Here is a 20717-nt window from a genome sequence, read left to right as displayed (position 1 = left end):
TCAAATTTTGATCGATAATCCATTCCACTGCGCCAGCCCACTGGACCAAATATTTGGGTTTACTCATCCACTGCAGTTGCTCTAAGACCGCACTATATTTTCTTAAGGGCCACTATAATTAAAAAAGGAAAAATATCAAAGGCCACAAAATAACGTCATCACACATCTTAATACCCGTAAGGAAAAGATGCGTAGTCAAACCGGGTCGGTGATACGGACCCACGTGAGTCATTAAAAACTATTCCACGTGTCCAGATAGAAAGATCATATCTCCGTACGTTAGAATCACGAGGTTCATGTTCAACTCCTTTTCTTCTCTAGTTTGTTGGCAATTAATCGCCTTACTATTTCCTCGTACACAGGCAGGGGACAGAGATGTGTCCTGTAATCACCACCTATTTATAGAACTGCCCCTGTAGTTAGATTTAATCACTGAGGTCGACTGTGATGCGAAATTGAGCAGCAGCTGCAGCACACACAGATTTGGTGAAAGCTTTGATGTGTGTGGTGTGGTGGTGACCTGTGGTGGGTGGTATTTATTGTGGATCATTTAACGGGCTTGGATTTAGGCCCACTCCATTATGTAACTTGTACTGCCTTTTTTGTGCTGTGGTGTAGCTGTCACCAGAATCTAGTACCGAAATACAGAAGGATGAAAACAAATGCCTAAAGAGGGAGTGGAAATTGAATAATTGTCCCTATTTTTGATAAGTCTTCGTGAATATCCCTGACAGATTTCATAAATATACCCGATGGCATAATTGAAATTTTATCTGAAATCAGAATTTTGATAATTCCTTATTTAACCTTATACTTTTTCTTCTTCACTTCTAAACTAGTCGAACTAACTTCTTCATTTCTCCATCGGTACTACCAATACCACCACCATTTCTTACGCCACCACCTACACCGCCGCAACCAACACCAATAGCAGCACCCCCATCATCTCCATCGTCACAACCACAACCATCATCATCGTTTCTCCACCTCCCAATCAATCGATTTAGACCGATGTTCACTTGACTCAACCATGAAACTTAAATCTGGTGATGAACCAACGAGAAATTAACCTCCAAAACCTAATCTCGAGTATCAACAACATTAGATTCATCCCTATTTTAACTGAATTGTACATCTATTTTAATATGGTATGTACTCGATTCGCACTCCCTTCTCGAACCCTAATTTCTGATTTCATTCTTTTTTAGATCGATAATAGATTCAGGTTTGAATAATTTCTTCTTTAGTATTTGATGATTACAGTGGTGGTGGTGGAGGCGGTGGTGCTAGAGGATATATATCAAATTTCTATTGTTGATTGATTTTTTTAGTCAGTTTCATGTTATTAATATTAATTTGAGATGCAAAATGGTTGTTTTACGATCTTGAAGTGCTTTCTTTAATGTACCTTTGTACTTTATATGGTCTATTAACTCCATGTTCTAGATTGTTGATTTTTAATATATATTCTTGGTGTTATGGTGGTGGTAACAGGTGCTGTTGGTGGTGGATAATTGCGGCACTGATGGCGGATATTTGTTGCACTTGAGGTAATGGTGGTGGGAAGATTCTGTGTGATTGTTAATGGTGGTGGTGAGCTCCGAATGATAAATTGATGATTAGATAATGTACATGTTACTGTATGCTTATTGGTAAAGCAAAACTAAATGATCTTAATGTCAAAAATGATTAAACAATAGTAATTTTTAGATCATAGATTCTAGTTCTCATCTGAATTACCAACCCTGGAATGCCAAATTGCTGGAACCATAGGGTACGTATTTCTTCCATGGAACTTCTTATGACTATTTGCAGTACCTTCATTTTGATTAACTAATTTCTCAAGCACGAGTTTCAGTAGTTTGTTCATTTTGATTAACTAATCAAGCTATCGTTTAGTGTACCTTTATAAGCCAACATACAATTTAGTCATTTAGTGGATATATTAATGTTCTCCAAGTGTACACACTTGTCCTGCTCACTTGGCTTTTATATTTGGCTCATCTTAATTACGTATCTGATAGCTAATGTAATTTGCACACTGCCAATTTTCCTACCTAAGATTTTGTTAAGAATATCTACTACTTGCTCAGATTACAACTGATAATTTGTTACAAGCTATACAAATAGATGAACGAGGAACACCCGATAGAAAGCATAAAAGCCTAGAAATGTGGAAGCAACTAGCTCTCAATGAAGTTGTTATGGCGTTGGCATCTGTGAACTTTCCAGATCTGAAGAACGTTGAGTTTGTACTTCTCTGAACTCAACTCAACTTTTGTGTTACCACTTAATGTTTAGGTCTTGTTGTGGTGATTGAATGAGAGTTTTGATGGTCTGCCATTAATGAATTTGATTGGAAATGGTGACTTGAGAATTGGTTGAGTCGTGGACAAGAAGGTTACAAAGATGATGGTGGCTGTGATGTTGTGTATGCTGGTAGTGTTTGAGCAGCAAGGAAATGGCTGAGCTGCAGATAAGAGTGTTGCTGGTGATGAACACCGGAGATGTGTGTTGGAAGTGAGAAGTAAATGGATAGACTTCGGTTTTTATGGATCACCTACGGTTGTTGATCCTATTTATGGGATCAATTCTCGTTGTTGATCCAATATTTTATGGGATCAACTACTGTTGTTGATCCTATTTATGGGATCAACTCCTGTTGTTGATCCAATTTTTTATGGGATCAACTACTGTTGTTGATCCTTTCAACTCCTATTGTTGACAATATTTTGTTGGATAAGTATAATCATGCTTGTAGTTTAAATCATGTAAATTTCTTCCAATGTTGAACTTGTGGTGCAATGGTAGCATGACTAACTCCATGTTAGATGATGCGTGTTCGACTCACGCCAAGTTCACTCCATTTACATGGATCAACTTTCATTGTTGATCCAATTTAGGAGATCAACAACCATTGTTGATTCCCTAAACTGGATCAACTTCTACTGTTGATCTTTTTTTTAATCAACTACCGTTGTTGATCCCCTAAATTGGATCAACTTCTACTGTTGGTTCTATTTTTATTTGGATCAACTACTGTTGTTGATACAAAAATATCTGAACCGGTGGTGGTGGTGGCGGCGGACTAGTGGTGGGGGCGGCGACGGACTAGTGGTGGTGGAGGACTGGTGGTGGTGTAATGGTGGCGGTGAAGGAGTGGTGGTGGAATATTAGTGGTGGTGGCGGTTGGTAGGTGGTGGTTGTTGAACAGTGGTGGTGGAATTGTAGTTGAACGTTAGTGGTGGTGGTGAAGTGGTAGAGGAAGAAAATTGTTTCATTTTGAAATAAAGAAAATATTATATGGGTGATAGTATTAAGGTAATCTAATTTTAAATGGATAAGGTTTTTAAAAAGTATGGACATTAGGTGTCAAAAGTAGAGACATATAAATAATGTACCCAAATAGGGAACTGTTTCTCTTCCATGGAAGATGATGGACCATTGATGCATTGAATTGTGATTAGTAAATGGTATTATGGTAGTATGATGAGTGTCAAATAATGTATATATTTATCCCTTTTTGTTGGCATTTAACTCATCTTTTGTGCAGTAATTCTACATTTTATCCCATATTTTGTATTTTCATTGTTTTCAAGAATAAATATTTTTCTTACTTAATTTTGCATTTTTAGGTAATAAATAAAGTCTGGATAACTTGCGGAGCGGAAAAGAGTTGAAGAGTGGTGAAAAGCCGGAAGAAATTACGCAAGGAAGCCGCAAAGAATGGTGCGCACAAGTCCAAAAAGCTAGGAATGGGCTCAAGAAGGAAGAATTGTTCTTAAAGAAGATATGGGCTTGGCATACCCAAGGCCCAAAACCCTTACCCAAACCCATTTTCTATATCCATACCCGCCTCCATTCTCAGCCGTTAGATTGGATCCATCTCATCATCCAATGGTCGCTTCTTCATCGTGCATCAAAATCTGAAGTCCCTGCAAAACACCATAGTGCCTAAATTCCAAGCCTTCAGATTAGATCACATTTAGATCCTACGGTCGCTCCTTTGCCTGCGCATCAAATCTCGATACTTCCGCTTAACACTACAGTACCTAACATCATCTAACACCATTGACTTCGTTGTGTTTCAAAATCCAACGGTTGGATCGATTCATCTCTCATCTCACCGTTAGATCTACCAACCATCTTCGCATCCCGCAGCTCAGAGTCACAAAACATCAAAATTTGATGAAGCCGCTCAACACCCGAGTACCAAATACCCTATACCCAAAACAAACGCACCCCAATCCATTTTCCATCGACTTCTCCTCATTCTTCTCCATCCCTCTGCAGAACCACCACCACCTTCTCCACCTGCTCTGACTCCGCCACCATACCTCTGCCATAACCACCTAACCACCTCCAATTCAGTAAACCCATCATCCCATACTGCAAAACCTATTCACCTAGCCAAAATTATTTCATCAAACCCACACTCACGCCACTGAACCCTAGGGTGTGGAGTTGATGAAGCAATTCAAGCTAGACACGGCAATTGACAGCGGAACAGGGAGAAAAAGAAGAAGATAAAGCATGGGTCGAAGTCAGTAGCAGTTTTCAGAGATTAGGTATGAATTGATTTCATTTTTTATCAAACCCTAATTTCATAAATTGGGGATTTTGGGGGGAAAGTGATTGAATGTATAATTAGAGGCATGGGTCGACGTATTAGGGCTGTTATCAGTAGGTTAGGTGAGTCAATTTCACTTTTTGGTGAAACCATAACTTCACTGATTTTTTGGGATTTCCATTGTATGTATAAATAGGGGACTGTGGGTGTGAAATTGGCTTATGCTGGACTAGCCAGTGTCCAGAACTTTGTTCTGTTAATGTTCACTTTTTTTGCTGTTAATGTTCACTTGATGCTGGAATAGCCAGTGTCCAGGACTTTCATGTTCTGTGTAATTTCAGTTTTCTTTTACAATCTTTTTGTTCACTGTTTCTTCCATTTTTATGCCCTGTTCATGTTTATCTCACTGCTAAGTTAACTGTTAATGTTTGTGTTCCTAGTGCATGTTCCTGTTGATGTTTGTGTTCCATGTAATGTTAATGTACCTGTTATGTGATACATGTTTAGTGGAATGTTAGGCTAGAAACCTCAGTGCATTGTTTTGATTGAGCAATGGGAGAAATTAGTGCTCATAGCAAGCTAATTCTCTTTCCATTCCATTTGTATGCCTAGAGCCACTGCCTTGGCCTTGCATTGTCACCACTGTTAGCTTCTCATCTTCACTGCCCTTGGCTTAGGCCTTGGTTCACTTCCATGGTTGTTGTTTAGTTCTTTGTTGTTTAGTCATTGTCTTGTTTAATTTTCTTCATTGCCTTTGCTTCTTTACATTTTATTTATTGCATTGTCTTTGCTTCACTGCCATCTCTTCTTTCTTCCTTGCCTTGTTCTGCTGCCTTGTCTTCCCCTTGGCTTGCTGCCTCCCTTCCACTGCTTGTGCAGATGCTGTGCACCACTGCTTCTGATGCTGCAGAAGTCACCACTGCTGCTGCTGCTTCCTCTCCTAGGCCCAGACCACAGTTCAGGTTAAGACCTAAAGCCTAGCTAATCTAAAGGCCCAGCCAACTGAGCCCAAAGCTCAGTTCACTCCAAAAAGCTAAGGCCCAATTCACTGTGAAAGCCCAGCTCAACCCAAGGCTCAAATCACATCACAAGCCCAGTCCAATTCAGTCAACTGTGGGCTTAATCCATAAGCCTAAACTCAAAAGCCCAAGACCAAATCAATTGAGTCCATTCCATTGCACTTCAAAGGCCAAGCCTAGTGCACTTCAAGACCAACTGAGCCCAAGCTCAGTTCACTATCAAACAAGCATATAATCCAAAGATACCCTAAGCCCAAAGCCCAAAAGGCTTCATAGCCCAATAGCAATTTAGAAACCCAAAATAGCTAGAAACTCCAAACACACCCAGTCTCTGTGGATCGACCCGTACTTGCACGAGCTACAACCGACGACCGTGCACTTGCGGTATTACTGTAGGCCCGTTTTCATTTCGCTTAAAATTTTCATGCTTTCCCGGGCCCACCAAGTTTTTGGCGCCGCTGCCGGGGAGTGGTGTTGCCGCTGCTGAGTTCCATTAGCATCTCTGCCTTGCAATCATTGCAGGTACCACCTTGGCTGTGCTGCTGCTGCTGGTGCCTTCTCTGCCAAGCTGTGCTTCTGCTGTTGCTGCTGCTGATGCTACTGCTGCTGTTGCTGTTGCTGCTGCTGCCAAAGCCTGCTGCTGCCAACTGGGCTGCCAACTGAAGCTGTCAACTGGGCTCGCCTATTTCTGTTGCTGCCGGGCTTGTGCAACCTCTGCTCCTGGGCTCTGTTCCAACCTTTGTTGCTGGGCTTGAACCAACTGAGCTGGGCTTGCAACTTCTGCTCCTGGGCTTGCCCTTTTCTGCTGGGCTTCGCTGCAGATTCTGCTGGGCCTGTGTTGCTGAGTCACTTCAATTGCCGCTGGGCTTGAGCGTGAGCTGCTTAGGACGATCCTAAAGCCCAACTGGGCTGTGCAACTAAAAGGGGACTAAAAGCCTATTTTTGGGCTTCCCTCCAAAAAACAAGTAAGCCTAACCCATGAGTTAACCCACTTGGGCCTCATTTAAATTCAAATTCGGGCTTGTAATAATTAATTTAATTATTTATTTGGGATTGTAATAATTTTTATTTATTTTCTTTTTTTCTTTTTTTTTATATTTGGGACTGTAATTATTTTTTTTGTTTTTTTTGTTTTATTTTTCTTTTATTTTTCTTTTTTCTTTTATGGGCTTGTCTTAATTATTATTATTGTTTTTATTTTCTTTTATGAGTTGTGCTAATTTATGCTAGGTTTAGTTCAAAAAAATTTTCCAAAGCCCAATTTTAAACCAAAAACCAAAATCCCTTGTTAGTCCAACACCCATTCAAAACCAAATCTTCATAACCCTTGTGGGCCAAATTGTTTCCGATTGCTCTGTCTGACCAACATGTTAGTTAAGGTACCTACTAGGACATGATTGTGACCTACAGAGACCAGACAAACAGACTTGTTAGAATTAACCCAGACGAACCTATCGAAATTCTAAGTTCTGAGGGAGACAGTCCAGATCAACCAGAAACAATGGGAGAACCCCGTACCCTCAAGGATTATATGTACCCAACTAGAGCCAGTCAACCTTCTTGTATTGTGCTGCCCGAGGCTAATGGACATTATGAGATGAAATCAAGCACAATACAGATGCTTCCTATTTTTAGAGGTGTTGAGAATGAAAACCCGTACCACCACGTGAGAGAATTCGAGGAAATTTGTGGAACTCTGCGTTTCACTCAAATGTCCGACGAAACCCTAAAGTTAAGGCTTTTTCCTTTCTCCCTGAAAGATAAGGCAAAGGCCTGGCTCTATGCTTTACAGCCTCAATCCATCATGACATGGGATGACCTCATAAAGGAGTTTTTCAAAAAGTTTTTCCCGAACCACAAGACTGCGACAATTCGTCAAAGTCTGAATAGCTTTGTGCAATTAGAGGGTGAAACCTTAGCTAGATACTTGGAGAAATTCAATGAATTATTGCTCCAATGTCCCCATCATGGTTTTGAAAAATGGAGACTTGTGCAAATTTTGTATGAAGGTCTAGATGTGTCCACCCGAACAACGGTTGATTCGATGTGTAATGGTCTATTCGTAGATAAAACTGCTGACGCGTCTTGGGACTTCTTGATTGAAGTAGCTGAAAAGACGCAACAGTGGGAATCCATCCGTGAAACCAGAAAGACTACATCCGAAGCAAAGGCTTTTAGGATTGAAGCGGATTTTGAGGGAAGAGCAAACATGGCATCAATAGTTAGGAGATTAGAAGAGTTAGAACTACATAAAAATTCAAAACCTTCCACCACTACTCTCCGAGAACATGTCGCTTCGTCTGTTTGTGCCGCTTGTAACGATCCCAACCATCAATTCCAAAATTGTCCCGATTTGCTTGCAGTCCAGGAATCTAGGCTTGAACAGGCACATGCCATGTTTCAAAAACCAGAGCATAACCCTTATTCACAGACCTACAATCCAGGATGGAGAAACCACCCTAACTTTTCATGGTCAAAAGGACCCACTCAGGGAGGACCATCTCAACCCAATCAGAGCTATCAAAACAATCAGGGATATCAGAACAATCAAGGTTATCAACACCCGAGAAACCCTCAACAACAATCAAACTCTCAACAACAATCATATCCTCAACACAATACCGACAAGAGATTATCCACCCTAGAGGAAATGTTTCAGAGTTTGATGCAAAGTCAGAAAAATCTAGATCAAAAGATGGATCAAATGTGTGAGAGAGAAAAGGGTAAACTTCCGAGCCAACCCCAACTTGGTAGGCCTCAAAGATATTCTATTTAAATGCAAAATGGTCCCCGGCAACGGCGCCAAAAACTTGGTGTGCCCGGGAACGTGTATAAATTAAAGCGAAATGAAAACGCGGGCCTACAGTAATACCGCAAGTGCACGGTCGTCAGTTGTAGCTCGTGCAAGTACGGGTCGATCCACAGAGATTGGGAGTGTTTTGTAGTGTTTAGCTATTTGGGTTCTAAATTGCTATTGGGCCTTGATTAAGATTTGGGCTCAACTTTACCCTAACAGTGAAGTGGGCTTGGTACTTGAAATGAACTGAGCTGAGCCTGAAATGAACTGAGCCTTGGGATCAGTTGGCTAGGTGCTGAAATGATCTAGGCTTGTGGTTTAATTGGCTGGGCCTCTGCTCCAAGAGTGAATTGGGCCTTTGGCCAAGCAGTTAACTGGGCTTATGGTCCTTGAACAATCAATGGGCTCTTGGCCTTTTAACCTGGACTTGGTTTGGACTGGTTTGAGCTTGGGCTTTTGGATTGATGTGAGCCAAGCTCAGTTGCAGCAGCAATAGCAGTGGAAGGAAAGCAACAGCAGCAGGGTTGCAGGGCAGTGGAAGCAGACAGCAAGCCAAGGGAAGAAAACAGGGCAAAACAAGGCAATATAGCAAAGGGAAAGAAGAAAGAAGAGATGGCAGTGAAGAAAACAATGTGAACAAGATAATGAGTAACAAAACAGTGAACAAAAACAAAACAAAATGGAACAAAGTGAAAGTGACACAAAGGCAATTAGCCTAAGGCAAAGACAATGAAGAAAATTAAACAAGACAATGACTAAACAGCAAAGAACTAAACAACAACAATGGAAGTAACCAAGGCCTAAGCCAAGGGCAGAGGAGATGATGAAGGTGAAATGGTGAGCCTAGGCATACTACTAGAGTGGGAAGAGAACTAGTTTGCTCACAGTCACTAGTGAACACTAGTTTCTCCCCAATGCTCAATCAACACAATGCTTCAAGGCTTCTAGCCTAACATTCCATCACTTCACATGTATCACATGACAGGTACATTAACATTACATGGAACACAAACATCAACAGGAACAACACATTTAACAGGAACACATTTAGAATGGAAAAACAGTAACACACATGTAAACAACACACATTAACAGGAACAACACACATTTAACAGGAACAGAGAACAAAATGGAAAACAACAAATATAAACATTAACAGTTAACTTAGCAGTGAGATAAACATGAACAGGGCATAAAAATGGAAGAAACAGTGAACAAAAAGATTGTAAAAGAAAACTGAAATTACACAGAACATGAAAGTCCTGGACACTGGCTATTCCAGCATAAAACTTCACACACAAACCCACAGTTCCCTTTTATACCCAATACCCAATTTAGGGTTTATAGAAAAATACCCAAATTCAAACAGTGAAATTAACTCACCTAATCTTCAAATTGACGTCGACCCATCCTTCTTTGCCTTCTCTCAGTCCTTCTCCTGCTCCAATTCAGTCTTATAGCCTCACCTATTTTACTAATTTCCACCTAGGGTTTCAAGGGAAAATTAGAGGGGAAATGGGTAAAATAGGTGGCTAGAGATGTATGTAGGGTATGGGGGTGATGTGGGTAGATACAGTTTGGTGGAGAGATTTGTTGGCGGCGTTTGGTGGAGATGACAGGGGAGAAGGTGGTGGTGATGGTGGTGCGGCAGGGTATGGTGGTTGCAGAGGGTGAGGGAGAAAGAAGTCGATGGTTTTGGGAGAAGGTCTGTTTGGTTGGGTAGTATAGGGTTTGGTTGTTCTAGTGTGAGGCGGGCTCATCAGATTTCGATGTCTTGCGATGCTTAGCCGTGGGGTGTGGAGATGAAGATTGATCTAACGGATAAAAGTGAAGATGCTGGCAGCGACCGTTGGATGCAGATATACAACGAAATTAACGGCGCCAGATGGAGTTAGGTGTTGTAGTGTTAAGCGGAAGTATCTGGGTTTGATGCGCAGGCAAAGAAGCGACCGTAGGATCTAAATGTGATCTAATCTGAAGGCTTGGAATTTAGGCACTATGGTGTTTTGCAGGGACTTCCGATTTTGATGCACGATGAAGAAGCGACCATTGGATGATGAGATGGATCCAATCTAACGGCTGAGAATGGAGGCGGGTATGGATATAGAAAATGGGTTTGGGTAAGGGTTTTGGGCCTTGGGTATGCCAAGCCCATATCTTCTTTAAGAACAATTCTTCCTTCTTGAGCCCATTCTTAGCTTTTTGGACTTGTGCGCACCATTCTTTGCGGCTTCCTTGCGTAATTTCTTCCGGCTTTTCACCACTCTTCAGCTCTTTTCCGCTCCGCAAGTCATCCAGACTTTATTTATTACCTAAAAATGCAAAATTAAGTAAGAAAAATATTTATTCTTGAAAACAATGAAAATACAGAATATGGGATAAAATGTAGAATTAATGCACAAAAGATGAGTTAAATGCCAACAAAAAGGGATAAATATATACAATATTAGGCACTCATCAAATACCCCCAAACCTGAATTTTACCTGTACTCAAGTAAAACAAAACTAAGGAAATCCTAACTATACCAATGTCGCTGGTCTCTCGAATGCATTTAGCGTATGCACTAAGCCTTTTAAACCACTAAGTGTCCCTAGTGGACGAGTTGAAGTCTCGTGAAGGTTTGCTTAGAACGTACCTACAAAGTTCTAGGTCAAAATATAAGCTCAGATTCCATCAAATGTGACATGTGCAAAACAGTTTAAGCTCACAGCAAAATGGAGATGTCAATCTAGCTATCAAAGGCACAATCCTAGCACTGATAACAAAAAAAAGACATGTGATAAGAGTGTAAAGTGTATCTACACATGTGTAAAGAAAGATCTGAAGTTATGACTACTAATCACCAAGAGATAGTTTCTCAGGCTAAGAACCAAGGTCGAAATCTAGATAGCTGTCCGGACTTTACGAGAATTGTGAATGAGTTGGAGGTATTTCACAATTACTCGCGTTGTACATCAATGGCATACACCCTCCTTGCTTATTACAATGAAACAACAAAATGACAATTTACATGACTCTTATTTACATTGACTATTCTCTTTTTATTTTTGGAACAAGAGATGATGGAATTGATAAATACTTGATTTTTTTTTTTCTGATATTTTTTTTTTTCTGAATATATACATCGTTTTTTTTTTTATTTTTTTTATTTTTTTTATTTTTTTTGCAAAAGAAAACACTTTGATACATATACAAAAGGAAACAAAAGATTACATGACACTTTGCAAGAGGTAGCCCTTTTTGATGCACCCAGTTAAATTCGATGGTTGTCTTTCTTAATGTAACCTCCACCTTCTATCCCAACCTACCAAAGAACAAGCTAGTCAAGTTTCGTTCAGTATTCTAAAGTGATTGGCAATCGTAACTTCCTATCAAACACCTTGAAGATCGAGGCCATACATGTATTGGTAGATCGTGCGCGTGCAAATTTCTTATCACTATGTGAATTGTGCTAGAATCAGGGTGCCTAAATATCTAGACTAAGACTCCTAATAAAAATACATATTTGCACAAGAGTCAACATTTCAAGGTAAATGAGCTCCATTTTTATGATTTTTTAATTTTTTAATTTTTAATTTTGATTTTTCAATTTTTTTTTTCTGGAATTTTTCAATTTTTTCAAAAAGAAGAAGGAGTTCGATTTCAGTTATAGCATATTATCGTGGTATCTACTCTATACCCCCAAACCTAAACTAAACATTGTCCTCAATGTTTCAAAATATGGAGAGAATTAAAATGCAACATATGGAAAGGGACATGCTGAGTAGAGTAAAAGGAGAGAGAATACCCGATTTCGGCGAAAGCAGAATTAAAACTCCGTTATTCAAGGCAAAAAAAAAATTCAACATATTTCAGCCGAGATCATATTGGATTAACAAAATATATACAAAAGGAACAAAAGGGTTTTTAAGAATTTTATCTACTGGATTATATACAAAAATTCACCATACACTAACAATCTAAAGAGTTGAGGATCAACCCAAAAGACAAAGTGTAAAGGTTTCAACAGCTTCACACAATAATAATATGGTAGGCATGCAAGTGAAGCTGTGAAACAAAATGAGCTACCCCCAAACCTGGATTTTTCAACGTATAAAATTTTGGAAACAAAATCTCGCAGTTTTGGGGGTTCATCATGTACAAGGTCTAGCTCAAAGTGAACTGTGCTAGGGACGGGCAAACATGCAATTTCCAACTGTGGTTCCTCAAAGATATTATACTTAGAAGCAAAATAGTCCAAAAGGACTTGGGAAGCACACAGTTCCAATCCTAGATTAGGAATTTTCAGAAAAATCGGTTTGACAATATGGGTACAAACCAAATCTAGGTTGGGTGGAAGGCCAACAGATTGTGACTTAGGTAGAAGAATAGGCATATCATTATCAATCAAATCAAAATCTCCTAACTCATCTACACATGTCACATCATGCTCACAATCATCAATCAAATTGGCAAGATCACAATCAGAATCATCAACATCATCAACAGATTTATTCTCGTGTATCAGCACATCAGGGGAAACATCACATGGAATACTAGAAGAAATATCATGCATTAAGGTCGGGGCAGAGAAGCCTAATGTATTTGAACCCAAAGGTTCCATAACATTTTCAGTATAGACATGTTCTTCTAACATAACATCATAATCATCATCATCATCATGATAGGGATTTTGCAATCTAGGATAATTTTCAATCCTAAGGTCGGAGCTATTACAAGAATAAAACTCTAATTCATGGGGGTGACTCATATCATGTGGTGTTGTTCCTGTTTCCCTAACGGATTCCCATTGATGGGTTTTCTCTGCAATCTCGGCTAAAAAATTCCATGCATCATCCACAGATTTATCAATAAACTCATCATTACACATAGACTCAACCATGGTTCGAGATTTAAAGTCTAGTCCCTCATAGAGGATGACGACAAGTCTCCACTTCTCAAATCCATGGTGCGGACATTCGCTCAACAAATCATTAAAACGTTCAAAATAGTGAAAAACAGTTTCCTCATCCAATTGGACAAAACAATTGATACTTTGACGAATAGCGATGGTCCTATGATGTGGAAAGAATTTTTTGAAAAATAGATCTGTGAGTTGGTCCCAAGTGTTGATTGATTGTGGTCTCAAACCGTAAAACCATGTTTTGGCCCTTTCCTTTAAAGAAAATGTAAACAAACGCAATTTCAGAGAGTCTTCGGACATATGATCAGGTTGCATAGTCCGACAAATTTGTTCAAACTCTCTTACATGAGTATAGGGGTTCTCAGAATCGAACCCTCGAAATATAGGAAGTATTTGTATCATGCTTGCATTTATTTTAAAAGGGTTATTGGTTTGAGGTAATACAATACATGATAATGGAATTTTTATTGACGGATACATGTATTCATGGAGAGCACGAGGTTGGCCCATATTGAAAAGACACGAAGCCCACTATTTGGTTTTAAAGGGTTTTCAAAAATTTGGTTTTTTATGGGAAAATTTTGGTTTTGATGGGATATATTTGAAAAAGAAAATTTGGTTTAAAAATGGGAGCAAAGTAGAAATTTGGTTTTAAAATTGGGAGCAAAAGAAAATTTTGGTTTTTTTGAATGGGAGAATTTTTTTTTTTTTTTTTTATTTTATAAAAAGAAAATAAAATTTGGTTTTTGAATGGGAGCAAGCCCACTGTTTGTTTTGTGTTTGCTTTGGCCCAGCTTGGTTGAAAACTTTTTGTGGAACAGAGTCCAAAATCTCGGCCTAGAATTTGGGTACTCGGCCCACTAACGAGTTCAACTAGCGTGATCGGTTACAAGCTCAGCTGGGTTTAAAACCCAGAATACAAAATACAAGTCCAAATTAAACAAGCTCACAAAAATTAATTACAAAGCCACAAATTAAACAAATAAGCCCACAAATAAATTATTACAAACCCAACAGAAAATAAGAGAAGCCCAAAAATTGGCTTTAATATTACAAGCCCACAATTAAAAAATTAGAAGCCCACAATTCGGGTTCTCTTAAATGGGTTACCTTTTAAGCACAGCCCAGCTGCTCTGATATTGTTGCAAAAACCCAGTTGGGCTTTGGTTCTTTTCCTTGGTGGCGTCCCAGCAAAGGAAAAACAGGTTCAGAACAACAGGACCAACAGCAAATGAAGTGAAGCAGATGCAGATGCAAATGCTATGCAGTGAAATGCAAAATAGCTAAGAAAAACACAAGAAAAACACAGCACCAATCCCCGGCAGCGGCGCCAAAAACTTGGTAGGCCTCAAAGATATTCTATTTAAATGAAAAATGGTCCCCGGCAACGGCGCCAAAAACTTGGTGTGCCCGGGAACGTGTATAAATTAAAGCGAAATGAAAACGCGGGCCTACAGTAATACCGCAAGTGCACGGTCGTCAGTTGTAGCTCGTGCAAGTACGGGTCGATCCACAGAGATTGAGAGTGTTTTGTAGTGTTTAGCTATTTGGGTTCTAAATTGCTATTGGGCCTTGATTAAGATTTGGGCTCAACTTTACCCTAACAATGAAGTGGGCTTGGTACTTGAAATGAACTGAGCTGAGCCTGAAATGAACTGAGCCTTGGGCTCAGTTGGCTAGGTGCTGAAATGATCTAGGCTTGTGGTTTAATTGGCTGGGCCTCTGCTCCAAGAGTGAATTGGGCCTTTGGCCAAGCAGTTAACTGGGCTTATGGTCCTTGAACAATCAATGGGCTCTTGGCATTTTAACCTGGACTTGGTTTGGACTGGTTTGAGCTTGGGCTTTTGGATTGCTGTGAGCCAAGCTCAGTTGCAGCAGCAGCAGCAGCAGTGGAAGGAAAGCAGCAGCAGCAGGGTTGCAGGGCAGTGGAAGCAGACAGCAAGCCAAGGGAAGAAAACAGGGCAAAACAAGGCAATATAGCAAAGGGAAAGAAGAAAGAAGAGATGGCAGTGAAGAAAACAGTGTGAACAAGATAATGAGTAACAAAACAGTGAACAAAAACAAAACAAAATGGAACAAAGTGAAAGTGACACAAAGGCAATTAGCCTAAGGCAAAGACAATGAAGAAAATTAAACAAGACAATGACTAAACAGCAAAGAACTAAACAACAACAATGGAAGTAAACCAAGGCCTAAGCCAAGGGCAGGGGAGATGATGAAGGTGAAATGGTGAGCCTAGGCATACTACTAGAGTGGGAAGAGAACTAGTTTGCTCACAGTCACTAGTGAACACTAGTTTCTCCCCAATGCTCAATCAACACAATGCTTCAAGGCTTCTAGCCTAACATTCCATCACTTCACATGTATCACATGACAGGTACATTAACATTACATGGAACACAAACATCAACAGGAACAACACATTTAACAGGAACACATTTAGAATGGCAAAACAGTAACACACATGTAAACAACACACATTAACAGGAACAACACACATTTAACAGGAACAGAGAACAAAATGGAAAACAGCAAATATAAACATTAACAGTTAACTTAGCAGTGAGATAAACATGAAGAGGGCATAAAAATGGAAGAAACAGTGAACAAAAAGATTGTAAAAGAAAACTGAAATTACACAGAACATGAAAGTCCTGGACACTGGCTATTCCAGCATAAAACTTCACACACAAACCCACAGTTCCCTTTTATACCCAATACCCAATTTAGGGTTTATAGAAAAATACCCAAATTCAAACAGTGAAATTAACTCACCTAATCTTCAAATTGACGTCGACCCATCCTTCTTTGCCTTCTCTCAGTCCTTCTCCTGCTCCAATTCAGTCTTATAGCCTCACCTATTTTACTAATTTCCACCTAGGGTTTCAAGGGAAAATTAGAGGGGAAATGGGTAAAATAGGTGGCTAGAGATGTATGTAGGGTATGGGGGTGATGTGGGTAGATACGGTTTGGTGGAGAGAGTTGTTGGCGGCGTTTGGTGGAGATGACAGGGGAGAAGGTGGTGGTGATGGTGGTGCGGCAGGGTATGGTGGTTGCAGAGGGTGAGGGAGAAAGAAGTCGATGGTTTTGGGAGAAGGTCTGTTTGGTTGGGTAATATAGGGTTTGGTTGTTCTAGTGTGAGGCGGGCTCATCAGATTTCGATGTCTTGCGATGCTTAGCCGTGGGGTGTGGAGATGAAGATTGATCTAACGGATAAAAGTGAAGATGCTGGCAGCGACCGTTGGATGCAGATATACAACGAAATTAACGGCGCCAGATGGAGTTAGGTGTTGTAGTGTTAAGCGGAAGTATCTGGGTTTGATGCGCAGGCAAAGAAGCGACCGTAGGATCTAAATGTGATCTAATCTGAAGGCTTGGAATTTAGGCACTATGGTGTTTTGCAGGGACTTCAGATTTTGATGCACGATGAAGAAGCGACCATTGGATGATGAGATGGATCCAATCTAACGGCTGAGAATGGAGACGGGTATGGATATAGAAAATGGGTTTGGGTAAGGGTTTTGGGCCTTGGGTATGCCAAGCCCATATCTTCTTTAAGAACAATTCTTCCTTCCTGAGCCCATTCCTAGCTTTTTGGACTTGTGCGCACCATTCTTTGCGGCTTCCTTGCGTAATTTCTTCCGGCTTTTCACCACTCTTCAGCTCTTTTCCGCTCCGCAAGTCATCCAGACTTTATTTATTACCTAAAAATGCAAAATTAAGTAAGAAAAATATTTATTCTTGAAAACAATGAAAATACAGAATATGGGATAAAATGTAGAATTAATGCACAAAAGATGAGTTAAATGCCAACAAAAAGGAATAAATATATACAATATTAGGCACTCATCATAGTAGTATTAGCTAAGAGGTTATTTGGTTTTAAGAAGAAAAGGTGGGTTTCCATAGGTAAAATTCGAAAATAAAATCAATATTTACTTTAAATTAATTTTTGTTTATTTTTTTCCTAAAAGTCATTCTAAAATTATGTCTATGAATATTATTTTGCTTCTAAAAGCTGAAAAATAACTCTAGAATATTATCTAAAAAATTTATAAAACGTTAATTCAGGTTTTAATTGAAAAATGCCTACTGTCCCGACTATTCTAAGTTTCTAACTAAACAATTTTACTTCGCATCTCCGACCATCCATGTCAAATCAGGGATAGAGCTTCATAAAACATTCCACATTTTCTTTAAGAAAAGGAAACAAATTTCTAGTCATACCCATGTACAATGTAGTCATGTAAAAATTACGAAGAAATATCATATTATATTGGTCATGGGTGTTCTTATTATATTTGTTTTTGCTACATTTATATATGCGCACATTTCATCGTTTTCCTTTACTGATTGCTCTTCTTTTCGTCGTTCCTTTTGTTTATAATATAAAAGCTTTTATTTTCAAAGATGGTAAGATGGCATTGAATTTAAATGTTTCTTGAAATTATATACATTTGGATCCAATGTTCGAAGGGGAATTGGTTGCATAGAGTTTTCAGACAATGAGATAAGATGCACATCATTTGATTAATATACTAAATATTTTTTTCTTTATTTCATTTTCCCCAAAAAAAAGGATAGATGCTCATGCAATATATTGATAAAAAAAATCTTTTTATTTTTTTGATGAACAACCAGACTACATGTCATTCAATCGAAAAATTTGATTACATAATTGTTTACGAGAAAAAGAATATCAAAACACAGGAAAATTTAAACCCAGATACAAATAAAGATATCAATTATATGTAATCCGCGAAGAGAAAGAGCAAAATACCGGAAAGATACCCAATTTTTGTATGAAAGGTAGGGAGAAAAGATGGTACAATCCGGAATCGATTTCGGCCATTTTGAATATTTGTCTTCTTTAACAAGAGATGCTCCAAAAAGAAAGGAGTGCTTAGCCTTTAATCTTGTATATATAAACGAACAACCCGGATGTCCTAAATCCCTTTTGTTGAAGATGAACTCAAAGCGATGCCGTGTTGAATCGTCTATGTTCTCGAATTTAGAATAACAAGCCATGAAACAATCAACAAAGATTGAACAAATCACCATCAAAGTGAAGAAATAATCGCTCTCAAAGCGAAGAAATAGTCTCCCGAAAAGCGAAGATAAAATCACCAAAATGGTGAAAAAAATGTGTCAAAAGACACCATAAATTAAAAAACAACATCTTATTCAATTAGAAAATCTACTAAACTAAAAAATTAATTAATCCTTACTCAGAACAGGTTTAAAAGGACCAAATCCGAACAACATGATAGTGACAGCTATTAGGGTTTCAAAAAAAGTTTTATAGAGAGATGTCTCGGAAATGCTTGAAATAAATTGAAAGTCAAATATATTGATAATTATGATACTCAAAAAACTGAGCATCATTTATAGTTATAAGATTAATACTATATGCAATATAAAGATTGTGCAATATGATAGACATGCCTTCGTTTTTCCAGATGTATTGAATAGCATTAGGATTACAGAAGGTCGCTATATTTGTAGTTTTAGATATACCGACTCTGGAAATTAAAGTAAAAGCAGTATCTTTGAAGTTGCTGCAAGTGTTTATCCTAATTTTGAGGTCTTCATTAATGCAGTAAACTTATAACAATGTTTTCTTGCCTTTGCCTATCTTCCCATCAACAACTTTAGAATAGGTTTTGAGTCACTTTGAAAGGTGGTTGTATCCATTCAATTCAGTTTCCTATCGGAAGGCAGCTTCAACTTTTTTTTTTTCTAGTTATTCCCTAGTTGAAAAATCTACGTAAACGGACACATCAACTTTCCTAGCAAGTCTGATTTTTGGAAGATTGTGTAGGAAACTCATAGAAGACAATTTTAAGCCTTAATCTTTGGTATCATTTGTTTCAAGTTTTGAGATCTTCTTTGTTCTCATTGTTTAAAAATTTTCAGAAAGACTTTAGCAAATTGAAATTTGGTTTGTGTAATTATAGTTGGAACCAACGAAATCTATTATTTTAAAGTTGAATATTGCTTTGAAGTAGTTATATGATTTTATCTCTTTCTACCAGGGCCGCCGACCCTAGCATAGCTTGTTCAACTTATGGTTTTAATTGCACGCCTGGAAAGGACTTCCTCTTTCTGTCAATTACTGCACCCGTTTTTATAGAGCTGTCAAGACCGGGATAAAATGGATCCAGTAATATAGATGCCTTTTTATATCTGTCAAGTACTGTACTGGTTTAAATCTTTAATTTTCATCGAAATGAAGAATTCCCCTTTGGAACTCCAACCCATACAGCTCCTAATCTTACTATGCAGCTGACTGATACAACTATCACTTGGCTGACATGTTCTGTCCCTAGATATTTCTTCCTCCTGAGCAACCGACCTCGAATGGCTTCCCTCCTCGTCTTCCTCTATCTTTCGGTTCACTTCCTCTGATCCTAAAAAATGAAAAAGAATCGATCCTTCCATTACAGCCTTAGGCATCCAGTAGTACTTATTGAAACGACCGGAAGCAGTCAAGTAACTATTGTCACTGGACTTTTCTAATCTTATTTCCATCGCCGATCCCATTCATATGACCTGACACACCTAAATGCATTCGAAAACATCTTCCTCCCAGGACTCATAGTTACTCTTATTGACAAAAACCAGCTTGACCTTTCCTTAGACACGAGGAAAGCTAAGGAATTTCAACTTCCAGTGGTGCTTTCATGAGAAGGTGCCCCATTTTTCTTCTTTATCTAGTAGTGTATGAGGTGATTCTCCTTCTCGAATTCCCGAGCCCTGCTGCAGCCATCGGACGCAGTCTCACGATCGGGCATGAATGTAACGTTCCAGAAGTTGTCATTGTATACTCGGAAGGCGGCGGGAGAAAGAAGAGAACACTGGGCGGGATCTTTCAGCAACGAATTCCCCATACAGATAGAGGCCCCTATCAAAAAGATACTCTAAAGGCTCCGGGATCGAGGTTTCATTAGTCGAAGAAGACCCTGGACAATCCACGTGGCCTTCTTAACGAACGTCAGCGACGGAGACATCGTAAATCGGTCCGCGAACATCGCTATCAGTCCTTTGTCTTACTACAGGTGCCGCGACAACTTTTATAAAGTCCAAACAATTTTCGACCACCAGATTCACTGGTCTGCTATCTTAGATGTTCTTCTACATATCCTATTGATAGACCGTGCTACTTATGCCATTCTCTTCCTTGGGGTTGGGCACCATACTCATTCTCTTATAAAGCTTACACTTGTAAAGGATAAATTGCAATTGTATACCAAAAAAGACGCATCAAACACAAAAATCGTGGGCCTATAATCTCGCGTATCTTCACCACATTGCAGCAAGCAATTGGTTTGTAATCAACCACTCCACTGGGATTATCCTTCTTAGCCACAAGGGTGATAAAAACGTGCATGTCATATACGATGGAATGAGATAGATCCCATTCTAAC

General features: G+C 39.1%; 1 long non-coding RNA gene across 3 annotated transcripts; it reads left to right on the top strand.

The window, feature by feature from the left end:
- The first annotated feature begins 825 nt into the window (after positions 1-825).
- LOC113302676 lies at positions 826-2753 on the top strand. Of its 3 annotated transcripts, none has more exons than XR_003337016.1 (3): positions 826-1148; positions 1495-1774; positions 2119-2753. It is a non-coding gene; the product is annotated as an uncharacterized LOC113302676 (long non-coding RNA). The 3 variants fall into 3 exon arrangements; XR_003337014.1 differs by having other exon boundaries at positions 2094-2753; XR_003337015.1 differs by having other exon boundaries at positions 2131-2752.
- Positions 2754-20717: the final 17964 nt, after the last annotated feature.

The sequence above is a fragment of the Papaver somniferum genome, chromosome 8, assembly GCF_003573695.1.
Source record: "Papaver somniferum cultivar HN1 chromosome 8, ASM357369v1, whole genome shotgun sequence".
In the NCBI taxonomy this organism is placed as follows: Eukaryota; Viridiplantae; Streptophyta; class Magnoliopsida; order Ranunculales; family Papaveraceae; genus Papaver; species Papaver somniferum.
The sequence above is the reverse complement of the archived record's forward strand: the minus strand, read 5'-3'. Positions and strand labels throughout refer to the sequence as shown.